This window comes from Megalopta genalis, unplaced genomic scaffold (assembly GCF_051020955.1).
Source record: "Megalopta genalis isolate 19385.01 unplaced genomic scaffold, iyMegGena1_principal scaffold0160, whole genome shotgun sequence".
Lineage (NCBI taxonomy): Eukaryota > Metazoa > Arthropoda > Insecta > Hymenoptera > Halictidae > Megalopta > Megalopta genalis.
The window spans coordinates 235,645-254,205 of NW_027476229.1; positions in this window are offsets into that span (position 1 = coordinate 235,645).

Genomic DNA, 18,561 nt, shown 5'->3' on the forward strand with positions numbered 1-18,561 from the left:
CCATGCCCCGGGCGAAGCTCTTCCCGAGGAAGGCGGTGTACTTGTGGTCGCGCGCGATAGCGGATTTACGCAAAGAGTGCGTCCGCGCGCGACGCCAGTAAGCCCGCACCCGTCGACGACGACGTTCCGACGCGGAGCTGGCTATCCAGCTGTATGGGCGATGCAGGGAGAAGGTGATCGCCCTGCAGCTGGCCATCAGGCGGGCAAAAGACCAGGCCTGGCGCGACCTTGGCGATGGGACGGTTACGTCCTCGGGCGCCCCCTGTGACGGAGAGACTGGATCCGGGGATGCTAGGGCGGGTCGTGGACGTCTTATTTCCCGTCAGCGGGGAGGCGTCCCGGCCGGACCCTGAGCCAGGGGAAGTACAGTGGTCCCCGGATCTGGAGGTCGCGGCGGTGGAAATGGTCAGGGTAGTTAAATGGCTCCGGGGCAAAAATAGGGCCCCGGGGTCGGTCGGTATCCCTGGCCGGGTCTGGTTGCTCGCCTTGTGCGTCCTGGGCGAGAGGATAAAAAGCCTCTACTCCGGGCTCCTGAGGTCAGGGACGTTCTCGGGCCTCTGGAGAGAAAGTCGGATGGTCCTCTTAAGGAAGGAAGGGAGGCCTGCGGATTCTCCCTCCGCGTACCGGCCCATTTGTCTCCTGGACGAGGCGGGCAAGATCTTTGAGAAGATTATTGTTGCCCGCCTCGCCAGGCACCTGTCCCGCAATGGCCCCGATCTGGCGGACAGCCAGTTCGGCTTCCGGGAGGGGCGGTCGACGGTCGACGCAATCGACCGTCTAAAGTCCCTGACGGACAATGCCGTGGCACGGGACGAGGTGTGCTTGGCAGTGTCCATTGAAATCGTCAATGCGTCCAACACACTGCCCTGGTCCGCCATTAGGGAGGCTCTGGTTGAGGACCTGGTGCCTCCCTATCTGAGGCGGGTGATCGGGGCCTACCTGCGGGACAGATGGGTAGAATACCCGGGCCGGTACGGGATGATTCGGAGGGAAGTGGACCGCGGGGTCCCACAGGGGACCGTGTTAGGACTACTGCTGTGGGATCTGGGATATAACGCGGTCCTGGAGAAGGCCTCCCTGCCCGACGGTGTCACCCTTGTCTGCTACGCAGATGATACGTTGGTGGTCACCGTCGGGGACACCTTCGAGAGGACCATTCGACAAGCGGGATAGCGCAGGAGAAAGCCGAAGCCGTCTGGTTTCACGGACGGCCTCAGTTCGCGGCCACCGGCCAGATCGTGGATCCGGGTTGGAGTAGCTTTCGTCGAGGTGAAGTCCGAGATCAAGTATCTCGGATTGATCCTCTACAGCCACTGGAGGTTCGGGGCGCATTTCGGCCGCCTCTTCCCCCGAGTTCAGAGGGCGGCGGCGTCGTTAGGCCGCCTGTTGCCCAATCTCGGGGGACCGGGTGATATGGTGCGCCGCCTATACCTAGGCGTGGCGCGGTCCATGGCCTTATACGGCTCCCCTATTTGGGCGCCGTACGCGAGAGCAAGGCGGCGCAACACTATGTTGTTGCGAAATGGCACTTCGCCTTATAAGAGGGGGGTGTTGCAGGGGCCCTGGGCACCTCTTTGTGCTGTCGCCGAGACGTGGCGGTGCGGGGCGCGGCCCCCCGCACCTACAAATTAACATCATGATTTGAGGAGGGAGAACTCATCTCCCCCCTCCGGGATGCGGCCGCTCAGCCCCTTTTCCATCTTGGTGGCCGGCCAGGCGAGGGGAGCTGCGGTAGTGTTCTTAAGGGCCCGGGTCGCCGCACACTATGACGACCCACACATAGAAGAAAACCATATACGTATATTAGTTTTAGAGGTTTCTATCGACCAAAACTGACGCTTTAATATCGAAGTATGCAGTTCACAAGTGGAAAATTTAGATTCCGGAAAGACTAAACGACTGGGCTTCGGATGTAGAAATATCCGTTTTGCAGTTATTGCGGAGATATTTGCAATATTCAGCCAGAGTGGTGTCAATCTCACGAGCATGACGTCATAAGATGGCCGCCGCTAACAGTTTTTCGTAAATATCGAGAGATATAGAGCTCGAATCGAAAATGCACAACCGAAGCCCAGTAGATAAGGCACGTACAAAGGCAATGGAGTGTATTTTCAGTTGATTTTTTAGTTAATTAAGACACAGGAGTAGTTGGTAGGAATTGTATCCGAAACACCAACTCGAGCTTCCGACATTTCTCACTACTAGCGTCACAGTTCTCTTCCAACCAACAAGCTGCACCACAGCGAGCTTGCCGGTATAGTTACTTACAGTCGATAATACCGATCGACACAAATTACATAGTTTTATACTTCCATTCCAAATATTTTGACCATTACTAGACCAGGGGAAGGTGGCGTGCGGGGCAGTCGTGAGCGGCGCGGCAGTTCCAGCAAGAACGCTCGTCGAATATTGTAAATATCTCAACAATAATAAAGAAATGGTCATTTCTACAACCGAAGCCCAACAGCTTAGACTTTTCTGAATCGAGATGTCCAACTCCCGAACTGTTCACTGGAATATTGGCACGTCCATCTTGGTTGATACGAACAGTTGTCACGAAGATATTCTGCCGCGCGCTAGGTTTCTTGACCAGGGGAAGGTGGCGTGCGGGGCAGTCGTGAGCGGCGCGGCAGTTCCAGCAAGAACGCTCGTCGAATATTGTAAATATCTCAACAATAATAAAGAAATGGTCATTTCTACAACCGAAGCCCATCAGCTTAGACTTTTCTGAATCGAGATGTCCAACTCCCGAACTGCTCACTGGAATATTGGCACGTCCATCTTGGTTGATACGAACAGTTGTCACGAAGTTAGGGTGGATTGGTGTTTATTTCATCTTGTTTATTAATTTATTATCAAAATAAAAATGGATTAAATTCTGTGTTAGTGCTCGTGGTGCTCCTTGTGAGTGTCGAGCTTTGTAGAAGTTTGCACGTGGTGTGCCGTCCAAGTAATATGGTTTTTCTGTGTCTTGTGAGTCCCTTATGGTCTCGTGTGTGGTGAGTCCCTTGTGGCCTCGTGTGTAGTGAACCGTTGGTGCTGACGAGGTTCTTCTCCTGACTGGGTTGTCTTGTCTCTACTCTTGTCTGTCCCTCTTGTCTGTCCCGTTAGTCTGTTCGTCTTGTCTGTTCCGCTAGTCTGTCTTGTCTTGTCTGTCCCGCTTGTCTGTTCCGCTAGTCTGTTTTGTCTGTTTTCTAGAGGACCGGAGTCATGCCTAATATCACCTCGGTCCTCCCTACTTCTCTTAACCTAGGGTGGGCGGCAAGGAATTACGGTCCAATCACTGCAATCCCAAATCCAGTGAGACTGCCCCAAAACGGTGGGCCGGGAGTTAGGAGGGAGAGTGGCAAAATAACTCCTGCTAGACATCCCGCGTTGATGGGCCTACGTGCCCGAACAATGCCAGACCCAACCGTAATTGACTGGACCGTAATCAAGGACCAGGAGACGTTATGACGGTGCCGCACGTGCCCGGGAACGGCCCGGGACAGACCCATACCGTCCGGGTACCCAAGCACATGGCCCCTGCCATAAATCCTGGCCACTTGGCCGTAACATTCTGGGACTCTAACAATTTTAAGTAATCGGGTTGGTGATGTAGGAATTTTAATATTGATTGGTATTATTTCTATTTATGGTTCTTGACATTTATTATTGTATAGGTTAAGATTTTTATGTATATAGTTCGTTTATTTAAAAAAGTGAGGGTGATGGAGCAATTCGGAAGTAAAATAAATAACAGGAATGATAAAAATTATGTTTTATTCATAAGAATGAATTAAAATTAATCCTTTGCGCTCGAGCGACGCCGATACGGCGCCCGGCCGATTTGAAGTGTCACCACGGTCAGCGCAGCTGCGGCACCCGGCTGATTTGAAGTCTCAAATTGCGGGACGCTCTTGCGGCAAGTGTCAACTCGAGCGATGCTGCTACGCCGCTATGGTTGTTTGTAACTCGATCTGCTTATTTACGATGATCGATAAGATATTTTTCTCGGAAATACTTTCGTGGACTAGGCTTGGCTGGCATTGTAGCCAAATCTTAGCTCAGTTTAGTTAGTCTCAGCGTTGCATTCGCTTGAAACAGTCTTGCCAGTATAAATAGTAGCTAAAAAGTGTTTGAGCCCTAAAAATATGGAGGAAGAACAAATCAGCTCAAGTTCGGACGAATTCGATTTTGCCGCTTTGGATGAAGAAATTACGCTGATTTCCGACGGATTACGCCGTGAAACGAACGAATCCAGTGAAGATAGTGATACAGTAAGAGGTGTGAGAGGGCGAAAAATTAGAATTATAGAGAGCGACAGTGAAGTTGAAAGTGATGCTGAAAGAGAAATTGAAAATGAAGCTGCGGAAGATGCAAGCAGTTCAGCATGGGTACTTTGCGAAGACTACGACGAAGTGCCGTCAAACATTCAATTTATACCTGGCGAAAATCCCACAGCATCACGAATACTTTCGAAAATAAAAGAACCACAGGATTTTTTTAAACTGTTTTTCACACATGATCTCGTGAAAAAAATTATTTCTGAAACAAATGTCTACGCAAAAACAAAATTGGAAGGGAAGACACTGTCTGCGAATTCCGTATGGCGAAGCTGGCGTTATGTCACCAACGAGGAATTCTGGGCATTTATTGCTGTCATAATAAATATGGGGACAATGCCGTTAGCCAATTTACAGGAATATTGGTCGCGGAATAACGTCAGCTATATTCCGTTCTATTCGGAGACATTTACAAGGGACCGATTCAGTCAAATATTCTGGATGCTCCATCTTCAAACTATTGCAACGCGCAAGACCAATCCGCGAACGCGCCTACAACGCATAAGTTGCTTCTTGGATTATATCAACGGGAAGTATTTGGATTATTTTACACCGGGCGAACAAATATGTGTGGACGAGTCAACTATAAAATTCAAGGGTCGAATTTCGTTCATCACGTACAATCCGAAGAAACCGACAAAATGGGGTATCAGAGTTTATACTCTAGCTGACTCAAAGACTGGCTACATTTGCTGTATTTTGCCATATTATGGATCGCTAACAACAGAGCTCTTGGTCAGACCCGATTTACCAGTGTCAACAAGAATTCCGTTACATTTGTATCAAATGTTGTTGGATGAAATTCCAGGTGCTCAGGGGCACCATATGTTCACGGACCGCTATTACACCAGTTATTTCTTAGCTCATGAACTAGCCAAACTGAAGTGTAACATTACTGGAACAATCTTAGCAAACAGAAAAGAATTGCCCAAAGAAATAAAAAAGCCGAAGTTTTTGACCAAATCCACGGTCGCGTATCGACGGGGCAACACCTTAGTCTTAGGGTGGAAAGATAAGAGGGTTGTCACTTGTTTGGCTACGAGGGGTGACACTGGAATGACGACGGTCAAAAGAATTACACGAGGTGGTGTGTTGATCGGGCGGACCAATATGCATCAACCTATTGTTTCCTGCGAAAATCGCTTAAATGGTGGCGTAAACTATTTTTTGGGGGCATGGAAATTTGCCTGATCAATTCATACATTTTATATAAATTAGAGACGACAAAAAAGGGGGAAAAGCCACTGAGCCATTTGCGATTTCTGAAAACGATTGTCAACCAATTGAGAGGATCATATCGCCAGCAACGAGAGCAAGCGTCTACGTCGCATTCCGATGAAATCCGACTAAACGGGAAGCTTCACGTAATGCTAAAAGGGCCTAAAAGGGACTGCAAGTTTTGTTCTGACCGTAACACGCCTGGAGGTAGGCGGGAAATGTCATATTACTGTCATACGTGTCCTGATAAACCTAGGATGCATCTTGGATATTGTTTTACAAGATATCACACCAAAACTAATTACAGAGTGTAATATTTATCAAAGTTTGTTGTTTTCAACATATAAATAAGTAAACTAGTGAAATATTATTTTTATACATTTATTTGTTAATAAATATTTTTAAACCACTTTTAAAATATTTGCATAATTTGTCCGAAATCGTCTCGAGTTGCTGGTTTGCTGACAGTGCAGTGAAAGATCAGCTGTACGTTGTACAAGGTCAGTGCCCTTCGACATCGTGAATTTCAGCCAGCAAATGCATCCTCAACTAAATGGGTGAGTTTCTTACTGATAATATTTTTCATATCTCTCTAATAAACAAATGCTTTACGTCCCTTAACGCGATTCTTTATTATTAAATCAGCTTTGCAAATCATTCGTTGAATTCTGTTCGTACACGGAATTATTCAAATTAAAAAGATAATTAAAAGATAATTAAAAACACTAACTTTATTTTAATTGACCCTGATACAAAAAGTACAAAAATCACTTTTACTTATATTAATATTACTTTATTCTTCTACAACACACGCACACACATTTTAAAATCATTACATTTAATAAAAATTAACGATATATTTGGCGCTCCCTCCTCTCCCTCCTCTTCCTCCTCTTCCTCCCCTTCCTCCTCTTCCTCCACTTCCTCCTCTTCCTCCTCTTCCGCCTCTTCCTCTTCTTTTTTTCCCTTTTTTGCCCCTCTTCTGGGGGCCATAAACAGTTTTTTTTTAAAGTTTTTTCAGCTCTCTCTGCAACGTATAAGTATATATTATTATTATTATTTGTTATTATACATATATTACTATATTCAATTATATATAAAAGTATTTTTCATTTACTTACATTAGCAGCAACTAGGTTCGCCAGGTTAGGCCTAGCTGTCCCCCGAGCCAGCTGGCATAATATATTTCGCCACTGCGACTGTAACATAACAGCAGAAATAGAAGTATATATATTATAATTATACATTCTGTTTTTACACATATATTGCATATACTTACAGCTCTCCCAGACTCGTACGCGGCAGCGATTTCTCGCTGCCGCACCAGAATTGAGTCGAGCGATTCTGCGGCGTTCTCCGCTGCCGCGGTTGCTGTTGTAGCGGAGCTCGTCTCCGCTGCTGCGTTACACGTAGTTGTTGCGGAGGTTGCCTCCGCTGCGGCGTTAGTTGTAGCTGCGGAGGCTGCCTCCGCTGCTGCGTTAATTGTAGCTGCGGAGGCTGCCTCCGCTGCTGTGACCGTGTTGTTCAGTATAATATTTTCCATTTTATTTGTAATGTTATCCATGGTTCTAAAAAAAAAATAATATTATTAACACATTGCGGACGGCTCACGAGATATCTCGTGGCAACAAGCAACCAGCCGCAAATATTTCTGTTACGTAACCATGGTAACGAAGCCTCTCGCATTCCTAAGTAATTGTAGCGAAGCAAATGAATCATTCCAAGAATGTAAAAAATCTTATATAGTAAACAGATATATAAACTATGTATATATAGTATTATTTAAGAATACTAAATGCAAATTAGAAATGTGTGTTAAAATAAATTGCTACAATTACTAGAACAAATTTCTACAAACGTTTACGCACATTTCTAATTTGCATTTAGTATTCTTAAATAATATTATATATACATAGTTTATATATCTGTTTATTATATAAGATTTTTTACATTCTTGGAATGGTTCATTTGTTACGCTACAATTACTTAGGAATGCGAGAGGCTTCGTTACCATGGTTATGTAACAGAAATTGTATGTACTTACATGCAATCCTACGTCTTCAAGACTTGAACGTTGAATGAAACTACGACCCTTCGAAATAATATCATTGGTTGTCTGGCAATTGTTCAAATAATATCATTGGTTGTCTGCCAAGGGTTCAAATAATATCATTGGTTGTCTGCCAATTGTTCAAATAATATCATTGGTTGTCTGCCAAGGGTTCAAATAATATCATTGGTTGTCTGTCAATTGTTCAAATAATATCATTGGTTGTCTGCCAATTGTTCAAATAATATCATTGGTTGTGTGCCAATGGCAATATCCAATGGTAGCATCGCAAGCATAACCTGCGTTTTTTCGTCGCGTTCAGTCGTAATATGTTCTCCAAGTGATACGGTCTAGGAGTGCAAAGCGCGCGATTTCTATTTCTTATAATTTTAGATTTTTTCTATTTCATTCTATTTAATTCTATTTCATTCTATTTCATTCTATTTCATTCTATTTTATTCTATTTAATTCTATTCATTTTGATTCTACTTTTATATTCTACTCTATTCGGCATTATTCTACTACATTTCATTGTAAACAATAGAAACAGATAAATTTAACAATTTCAAAAGTGGAGCGAAACGATGCCAAAGGTTGTGAATTCAATGAATTGAGAGGATGTGGTTTCTTCCCAATTGTTCAGATATATGAAGGGGGGTGCATCGAAACACCTGACCTTGACCAGACCAAGATACAGCAAAAGAAAAATTATGAAGGAGAGGTAAGTGAATATTTTGTTTCGTTACTATGATTTCGGTAATATGTTTCGATATAATTTAAATGGTAAGAAGTTCTCATTTCTGCTGGAAATACATTTTTTCGCTTTCTCGCTTTTGTACTTTCATTTCTCGGATTTTTATGATATTGACATATGCTGTAGTCCATATTCAATCATTAGAATGAAGTTGTAAAACAAAATCGACGGGTCGAAGTAGTTGATTAGTGTCATTTATACGTTATTTATATTTCACGTAAATTTCTGTATCATCGAAAGCACTGACATCGAGATATCCCTTCCTTTTTCTTGGGATCTTCGTCACGTACAAATGCTTTCCCGGTTGTATGGACGTATGTTCCTATTGTTTGACGAACAGATGGGGTCGAAAGGAAATTTTAGGACTATTGTCGTAAAGAAAGCTGATTGCCTTCGTGTGTCCCTAAAGAAAGAAATTAGAAGGCCGAGGATCTGGAACTCGTTGCTTTTACGACCGGTCCTTGAGACCCGGTCGCGTACGGCACGCAGATGGGAAGGTTACAATTTCCGCGTCCGACAATTCATTCCCTCCCACGGTGAGGGCCCACTGCAGATATTATTTCAATACGTATTCTGCATTTGTTTGCAACAAACGTTTTCTCTTCAATCTTCTGCAAAGAGCGTAGCCGACTCAAGATGGTCAGAATTGTCCTTACAGGTTTTTCAATGAGTACTATACCGTTCGATCTAAATAAATTGATATTATTAATTAAACAATGTGAGCCAGTCACTGTGCCGTTGCAACCATTTCGAATCATAACCTGGAGTAAGCCGTTCAATCTTTCCATTTTAATTGAACACTTGCAAATGATAACGATGACAATACAAGTAGCAACGATTTGTTGCATAGCAATACGGCCCACCGGTCAGTTAGTGTCTAGTTTAGAGCATCTATGAGGCCGAAGCCTGCTCTGACCGGGCGAAGTGGTGCTCACTTATGCCGGTCGATGGTAAGTCAGCGGTGAACAGCTGCGAAGGAACCGGGACTTGGATCCATCGCGCCCTCGCTGTTAAGTTCATTGGACCGGGGAGTCAGAAGACCCGGTCTTGACTCATCTGTCGGCTGCAAGGAGTTGTATGTTTGTTTTAAGTATTTCGCCGGCTATAAAGCCGGCGATAATAATATGAAAGTAGTGATGGTCGTTCTGCCAGGCGACCGCGGAGGCGGGTGCTCGGCACCGCACGCCAACCGCTACAACGGCATTTCTTGCCGTGTTGCCGCCCCCAAGACACCACACGACAGCAATAGTGCAGCGTGCTAGGCCAGCGGGCGGCTATTTACGTATTTGGTCCTTTAAAATTTATAGAGCTGACTGCTGAACCCAACACAGCCAGCCCGTGTCATCGAAGTAATTTTGGCACCGCTCGACAAACCAAAGAGCTGCGGATGCATTCTACCCAGACAAGCCCGAAGGCCGCGGGTAGGAAATACACCACCGACAAGCCCGAGGGCCGCGGGTGGTAGTAGCAATAATACCGTCGACCACGGTAGCGGGCGCCAAGCGCCACACGCAAGCACCGCGTCGACCCAGCGTCACAGACCTGTAGTAGGGAAGTCAATTGTAATCATGTCATGCACCACCATGTTCATATCTTTGATTGGCCCCTGCTCTTGCCTCTCTTGTCACCTGCTAGCGCGCACATGAACATAACGAGATCCATGTCCAGTTCTAACAAGTTACTTCCCTGCGCGCAGGTCCTAGCAAAAGAAACGCTCGCCGCTAACGCAGAGGGATGCCATTGCCCTATTTCGCCGCCCATACAGATGTGCGTTGCCCAGTCTCCGCCGCGAGGAGGCGGGGTTGGTCTTTGGAGACTGGCCCACCGGTCAACAAAAATTGCTGCGCAAAATTTCAACCCGGTTGCAAGCTGTGGTTATCTCTGACTATCACGAAGTCAAATAATATTAATGCGCCATTGGAGTTCAGTAATGATGTAGCACAAATCTAAGCTCAATCAAAATTTATTGTACGTATCTATTATTTAAAAAATATAATATTATATATTAGAACTTAGACTTATATGTGGGATTAATTTATAATAGAGTTGAATATAATTTTTATTTTGATTTCTCGGTTCGAGAGATATGAAATTATCTAATTGAATAATTGAATTTGATTTCTAATATACAGTTACGGGGTAATTTTCTTAGAAATAAATAATTGGGTTATAGTTAATTAGTACTATGATTGTAATAATATAATTTATTTTATTTAGGTTTATTTGATTGAATTATATTGAACTGTTAATTATATGAATTAATTTGCTTTGTTGGAGTGAGAATATATATATATATATTATTTTAATTGCGGCTAAAAAATTGGCTACAAAATATTTTTCATACATACAATTTATGAATTTATCTAAAAATTTAAATAGTTTTCATACGAGTGAAAAGTAGAGATTAATTTTTAATATTACATGAAAGTTTGAATAAGAAATTTAAATTAAATAATGGTAAATTCAGTGCGCCAGCACCAACGGTTGAACTGCTGTTGTTCGTTATTTTAAGAATTTTTAGGGGCTGCAGTTATCTCGATGGTAAATTTTAATAATTATCTGGGTTGAATAAATTTATGCGAACCGTACAAATTGCCCGTCACTGTCATTATAAATGGAATAAGTCGTAACGTTGTAAAAGTATGGGACAATGTTTTCATTAAAATTTTAGTTTAACAATAAGTGTTTCATTTACATTGAAAAGATTCTGAATGAGGAAAATTTTATTATTTGCACAAATTATAAATATTATTGATTTCTTAATTTAATATATTTGAAAAAAGGAATTACATGATTATAAGTTATAGTATTTATTTACGAATAAATTTAATGATTTTAAAATGTGTGTGCGTGTGTTGTAGAAGAAGAAAGTAATATAAGTAAAATTGATTTTTTTCGTACTTTTTGTATCAGGGTTAATTAAAATAAAGTTAGTGTTTTTAATTATCTCGAAAGTAAAAGAGTTAATTTAATATTTCTGTTATGTATCATAATAGTTATTAATAATGAATTGATGAGTTTATGTTGGAAGAAAATCCTAACTTTGGCATTGTTAGTTGTTACATTTTTTATTGGAATCTTTTTTTTTCTTTTCTTTTTTACGGACATTATTATTTCATACTTTTAAATATATTTATTCATTTATCCTACATCAAATTGAATTGGTTAGTGTTGAAATTTTAGCCTCGGACAAAAATTCATCTATAGTTTATTTAGTACTAAGATACTACGATATCGGTTTACATTTTCGCCGGTTCCGTCAGCGGGTAACGACGGTGATGTAAACTGTGTATAGTAGATACCGCGATACATCATCACCGGTACCATTAGATATACATCGTGCCCTGACTGTTTGGGGGTCCCAGCGTCACGTATACAATGTGAAACGCGAAGATTTAAATTTTTATTACTATTAATCAGTAAAATTAAATTATTTGTATTTCATAACAATTTTATTACTTTGTTGTAATATAATTTAACTTGACTGGATAAATTTAATGTAATACTAATTTAAAATTGGACTTTTAAAATTAGAATATTTAAATTTTCAGTAGTTTTAATCAATAAAATTAAATATTTTGTATTATGATAGTTAGACCGCATTTCCAGTATTTTCACATGGCCCGCGGGTGGTCTGGTCTGCCGATAGGATCCACGGTGGACAGTCGCATGAATTGGGGAAAACCGTAATTCGTTTTTTATGGCCATAAATCCGGTCGACGGGCTAACGATGCATACTGTCAATGTCGTACTAAGAGAAAGAAACAGTTGTGCGTTTGTCGTAAATTATGTTGAGTGCGAGCGGCGATTGTGTCGCGCCTTCGACTGACGATATACACACGAGCAGGCACTCGAGGCCCCAATAGTGTTTGGTTTCCTGGATCGCAGACAAAATATATATATATTGCCGGGTAAGTGGCCGAGGACTGTCGCGTGGTTTTCCACAGATCAGTTTGTTTTTCCTTTAGAGAATCGCGGGCCTCGGCGCAGACCAGATTACTGCAGCCCCCAAAGAGTCAGGGTACGATGTATATCTAATGGTACCGGTGATGATGTATCGCGGTATCTACTATATACAGTTTACATCACCGTCGTTGCCCGCTGACGGAACCGGCGAAATGTAAACCGATATTTTCGAATCTCAGTCCTAAGTAAACTATAGATGAATTTTTATCCGAGGCTAAAATTTCAACAATAATTATTATGATACATAACAGAAATATTAAATTAACTCTTTTACTTTCGAGATAATTAAAAACACTAAATTTATTGTAATTAACCCTGATACAAAAAGTACGAAAAAATCACTTTTACTTATACTAATATTACTTTCTTCTTCTACAACACACGCACAAACATTTTAAAATCATTAAATTTATTCGTAAATAAATACTATAACTTATAATCATGTAATTCCTTTTTTCAAATATATTAAATTAAGAAATCAATAATATTTATAATTTGTGCAAATAATAAAATTTTCCTCATTCAGAATCCTTTCAATGTAAATGAAACACTTATTGTTAAACTAAAATTTTAATGAAAACATTGTCCCATACTTTTACAACGTTACGACTTATTCCACTTATAATGAAAGTGACGAGCAATTTGTGCGGTTCGCATAAATTTATTCAACCTAGATAATTATTAAAATTTACCATCGAGATAACTGCAGCCCCTACAAATTCGTAAAATTAACGAACAACAGCAGTTCAACCGTTGGTGCTGGCCCACTGAATTTACCATTATTTAATTTAAATTTCTTATCCAAACTTTCATGCAATATTAAAAATTAATCTCTACTTTTCACTCGCATGAAAACTATTTAAATTTTTAGATGAATTCATAAATGGTATGTATGAAAAATATTTTGCAGCCAATTTTTTAGCCGCAATTAAAATAATTTTTATATTCTCACTCCAACAAAGCAAATTAAATCATAATTAACAGTTCAATATAATTCAATTGCTATGCAACAAATCGTTGCTACTTGTATTGTCATCGTTATCATTTGCAAGTGTTTAATTAAAATGGAAAGATTGAACGGCTTACTGCAGGTTATGATTCGAAATGGTTGGAACGGCACAGTGACTCTGGCTCACATTATTTAATTAATAATATCAATTTATTTAGATCGAACGGTATAGTACTCATTTGAAAAACCTTTATTTTTGATTAAACACGTTTGTATATTTTGCATTTATAGAAGTCAACAAGCTGCAGCCGCAAGGAAGATGCGCACCGAGAAGATCGAAGCAGCGGAAGTCAGTCAAGAAATGCCCCATTTCATCATTGAGGCAGAAACGCAAGAGCAATCACGTGCACAGTCAAGCATCGAGGAAGGATTAACCATTACGGACTTCCGGTTCGTGGTAGAGCAGGTACTACTGATAGGGTACCACTCGGCAACGTTCGAATGCACCACGCAACATTTGCAAGTGATCGGGATGAAGCGCTCGGGATTCAGAGCAACGATAACTCTGAAATGCAAGATGTGCTAATATGAAGCGGAAGTGCACGGTCAAACGGCAGACAACAAAACAATGGACTTGCATTATACTGCGACCCTCGCTACAATCACTTCTGGAGGTGGTTACTCACAGATGAAAGAAATGTTTGCAACAATGAACATTCCATACATATCAAGGATGGAATATCGAAGACGTCATGACGACATTGTTGAAGAATTGTCAAGTCTTGCTGAAGCAGAAATGCTAGCAGCGGTAGAAGAGGAGAAACAATTAGCCGTCCGCAGAGGCGACGTTTCAGTTTCCGGTATCCCTTTCATCCCCGTCGTGGCTGACGGCAGCTGGATGAAGAGATCGTACCATACTGGAAGGTATGACTCCTTGTCCGGTATTGGTGCAATAGCGGGATACCACACAAAAAAAGTGTTATTTGCAAGTGTGAAAAATAAAGTGTGTTTGATTTGCCACAACGCTTCGAAGAGGAAGGAAAGCCCCAGAGAACATAGATGCTTCAAGAACTGGGGACGAAATCAGACGTCCACGAGAATGGAGAGTGCTGCAATTGCTGAGGGTTTCCAGACCAGCATAGAAAAAAGAGGTCTGATATATAATATCTTGATTGCCGATGGCGACAGCAGCGCGTATAAAAGGATTTTGGATTGTGATCCATACAAGGCAGAGATGGTTCGTGTTAAAAAGATTGAGTGCACGAACCATTTATTGCGCAATTTTTGCAACAAAATGAAAGATGTTGTAAAGAAGACTCCACCTGGCATTTATCGAAAAGCCGTGGAAAATAACATTCGTAGACTGCGCACGGGTGTTGTGAAGGCTGCAGTTTACAGATCGAAGGAAAATCTTCCGACCCACCAAAAAATAAAAAATTTGCAAACGGATATACTAAATATTCATAGCCACGTTTTCGGAGAGCACAAGGAGTGTCGAAGACTAGGATATTTCTGCGACCGCCCAGCAAACACGGGAGAAGACAACTTGGTACCGCATCTCAAGAAAATCGGCATATATAACCGGATGCATGAGATCTTCCGTCCATTGATGCCTCATGCTGAAAGTTTATTATATAATACTACAAACAATTCAGTTGAGAACCTCAATGCCATCATTGCAAAATATACCGGTGGGAAAAGGATAAATTGGGGCCAGAGAGGGTCATATTCTGCGAGATGTGCAGCTGCTGTTGTACAGCACAACACGCAAAAACTAATATCAAAGGTAATAGAGGGCAAGGGTGCGAAGCCGCCGAAATTGATAGAAGAATTAGAAGAAGGAAGGAAAGGCAGTAATGAAAAAGGAAAGGAAAAGGCGAGTAAGTCTCCGAAGAAGGTGAGAAACCCGTTTTGTTCAACAACGGACCCGGATTATGGAGTTAGCGCAGAGAAACCGGATATGGAGCAACATCTATTTAACTTTGAAAAAGAAAGGCACATGGAGATGCTGCAGGATTGGCAGACGAATCGAAAGAAAATAGAGAGGGATACGGTAGAACAAAATAAAAGCCACGAGTGGCATACATACCGATCCAAATTACTTACAGCGTCGAACTTTGGCATAGTGTGTCGGCGAAGGAAAACAACCAACTGTGGAAATTTGGTAAAGTCACTGCTGTATCCAAACATATTGAATCTGCCTGCCATTGAATATGGTCGGCAGTGTGAGAATATTGCCCGCGAACAACTTGCGAAGGAGGAAGATGTGGAAATCCGCAAATGCGGTCTCTTCATTGATGCAGAGATACCATTTCTGGGGGCAACTCCGGAAGGCATAATTCACGACGATGGTATCGTGGAAATTAAATGCCCGAAGACGGCAGAAAAGTTCTCGCCAGAAGAAGCGATAAAAAATATTCAACCCGTACGAAGAATATTTGAAGATGATGCAGGTACTGCATTACGCAGAACCCATCACTATTTTTACCAAGTGCAGGGACAACTGCACATAACAGGTCGACAATATTGTCTGTTTTGTTTGTGGACACCAAAGGGTATGAAAACCATAAAAGTAAGCAAAGACGACACATTTTGGCAGAATGAAATGAAATCGAAATTGTCGCGATTCTACGTCCATTGTATGTTGCCCGAAATATTGGACAGCAGCTACATTAGGAACATGAGTATCCGAGAGGCCACAGAAACGGAGTACAAAAAACCAATTGTGATTAGCACGAAACTAATTAAAAAACCTCAAGCGAACCCACGCAATGTAGGGTCGCACACTTAGTGTACGCCTTCGCTGATTATTTCAGCGAAGCAAATTTTAAAAAGATCTTAGCTCGCGAGTCATTAGATTCGCTCGAGCGTACCCACGCAATGTCGGGTCGCACACTTAGTGTGCGCCTTCGCTGATTCTTTCAGCGAAGGAAATTTTAAAAAGATCTTAGCTCGCGAGTCATTAGATTCGCTCGAGCGTACCCACGCAATGTCGGGTCGCAAACTTAGTGTGCGCCTTCGCTGATTATTTCAGCGAAGGAAAATTTAAAAAGATCTTAGCTCGCGAGTCATTAGATTCGCTCGAGCGTACCCACGCAATGTCGGGTCGCACACTTAGTGTGCGCCTTCGCTGATTATTTCAGCGAAGGAAAATTTAAAAAGATCTTAGCTCGCGAGTCATTAGATTCGCTCGAGCGTACCCACGCAATGTCGGGTCGCACACTTAGTGTGCGCCTTCGCTGATTCTTTCAGCGAAGGAAAATTTAAAAAGATCTTAGCTCGCGAGTCATTAGATTCGCTCGAGCGTACCCACGCAATGTCGGGTTGCACACTTCGTGTGCGAATTTTTCCTTGCATGTTGCAGATGATGTTCATGCGGATCGGCAGTGAGGTGTGCTTGCGATGCTACCATTGACAGCGCCAATGCGGTTGAGGGAACGACCGACAATGTTCTGGCCAGAAGGAAAGAAATCGCTCTGGCATTCAACGCCGGGAAAACTGTAGGTATATGCAATATATATGTACGATGAAATGTATATTCATAATGTATGTACTTCTAATTCTACTTCCGTGTTACAGTCGCAGTGGAAGACCATTCTCGGCAAATTAGCTCGGGAGGCGGAAACCATCTCCCTTTTGTCCGGAAGGTAAGAAATCGCTCTGGCATTCAACGCCAGGAAAACTGTGGGTATATGCAATATATATGTACGATGAAATGCATATTCATAATATATATACTTCTAATTCTGCTGTTATGTTACAGTCGCAGTGGCGAAATATATTAGGCCAGCTGGCTCGGGGGACAGCTAGGCCTAACCTGGCGAACCTAGTGGCTCCTAATGTAAGTAAATGAAAAATACTTTTATATATAATTTAATATAGTAATATATGTATAATAACAAATAATAATAATAATATATACTTATACGTTGCAGAGAGAGCTGAAAAAACTTTTTAAAAGAACTGTTTATGGCCCCCAGAAGAGGGGCAATGAAAAAAGAAGAGGAAGAGGAGGAAGAGGAGGGAGAGGAGGGAGCGCCAAATATATCGTTAATTTTTATTAAATGAAAGTTTGAATAAAAAATTTAAATTAAATAATGGTAAATTTAGTGCCAGCACCAACGGTTAAACTACTGTTATTCGTTAATTTTAAGAATTATTAAATTTTTAAAGACTGATTTGGTATTAAGTAATTTTTGGGGGCTGTTGCCCGTCACTTTCGTTATAAATGGAATAAGTCTGTTTTCATTAAAATTTTAGTTTAACAATAAGTGTTTCATTTACATTGAAAGGATTCTGAATAAGGAAAATTTTATTATTTGTACGAATTATAAATATTATTGATTTCTCTCTTAATTTAATATAATTGAAACCTGATTACCTGATTATAAATTATAGTATTTATTTGCGTGTGTTGTAGAAGAAGAAAGTAATATTAATATAAGTAAAAGTGATTTTTATACTTTTTGTATCAGGGTTAATTAAAATAAAGTTAGTGTTTTTAATTATCTTTTAATTATCTTTTTAACTTGAATAATTCCGTGTACGAACAGAATTCAACGAATGATTCGCAAAGCTGATTTAATAATAAATAATCGCGTTAAGGTACGTAAAGGATTTGTTTTTTAGAAAAATATGAAAAATATTATCGATAAGAAACTCACCCATTTAGTTGAGGATGCATTTGCTGACTCGTACGAACTGACCTTGTACAACGAACAGCTGATCCCAGGTCAATGACCGCAACATTCGAGGGATACTGTCGGCGGAACCTCTGGTATGGTTATTTGCGAAGTTCACTTACACTGCACTGTCACCAAACACTGATCAGTTATTTAATCACTGATAATCCGAATCACTTGTGGATATTTAAGAAAGATCACTGAGACTCGTTCGCGGATAATCGTTTATTCGACGCGTTCGTTCGGAAGTCGACGTTTCACTGCCGAAAAATTCGGGCCCTGACTGTGGGTCCTTGTTGTTCGTCGTTCGGCCGTCCGAGGAAATGACACTCGATACCACTTTCTTTGCACGGCCATTAATTACGTTCTAAGAGCGCAGGGTGACAGCGGGTCGAACACAGTTTACGTCTCGGCATATCTTGTTTATTTCATTTGGCGGTACCCTGCGCTTCGAAGAAAATGGTATCGGGGGTTATTTCCTCGGACGGCCGAAAGACGAACGACAAGGGCCCACGGTCGAGGCCACGATTTTTTGGCAGTGAAACGTCGACTGCAGAACGAACACGTCGAATAAACGATTATCCGCGAACGTGTCGTATAAACGATTATCTGCAAAC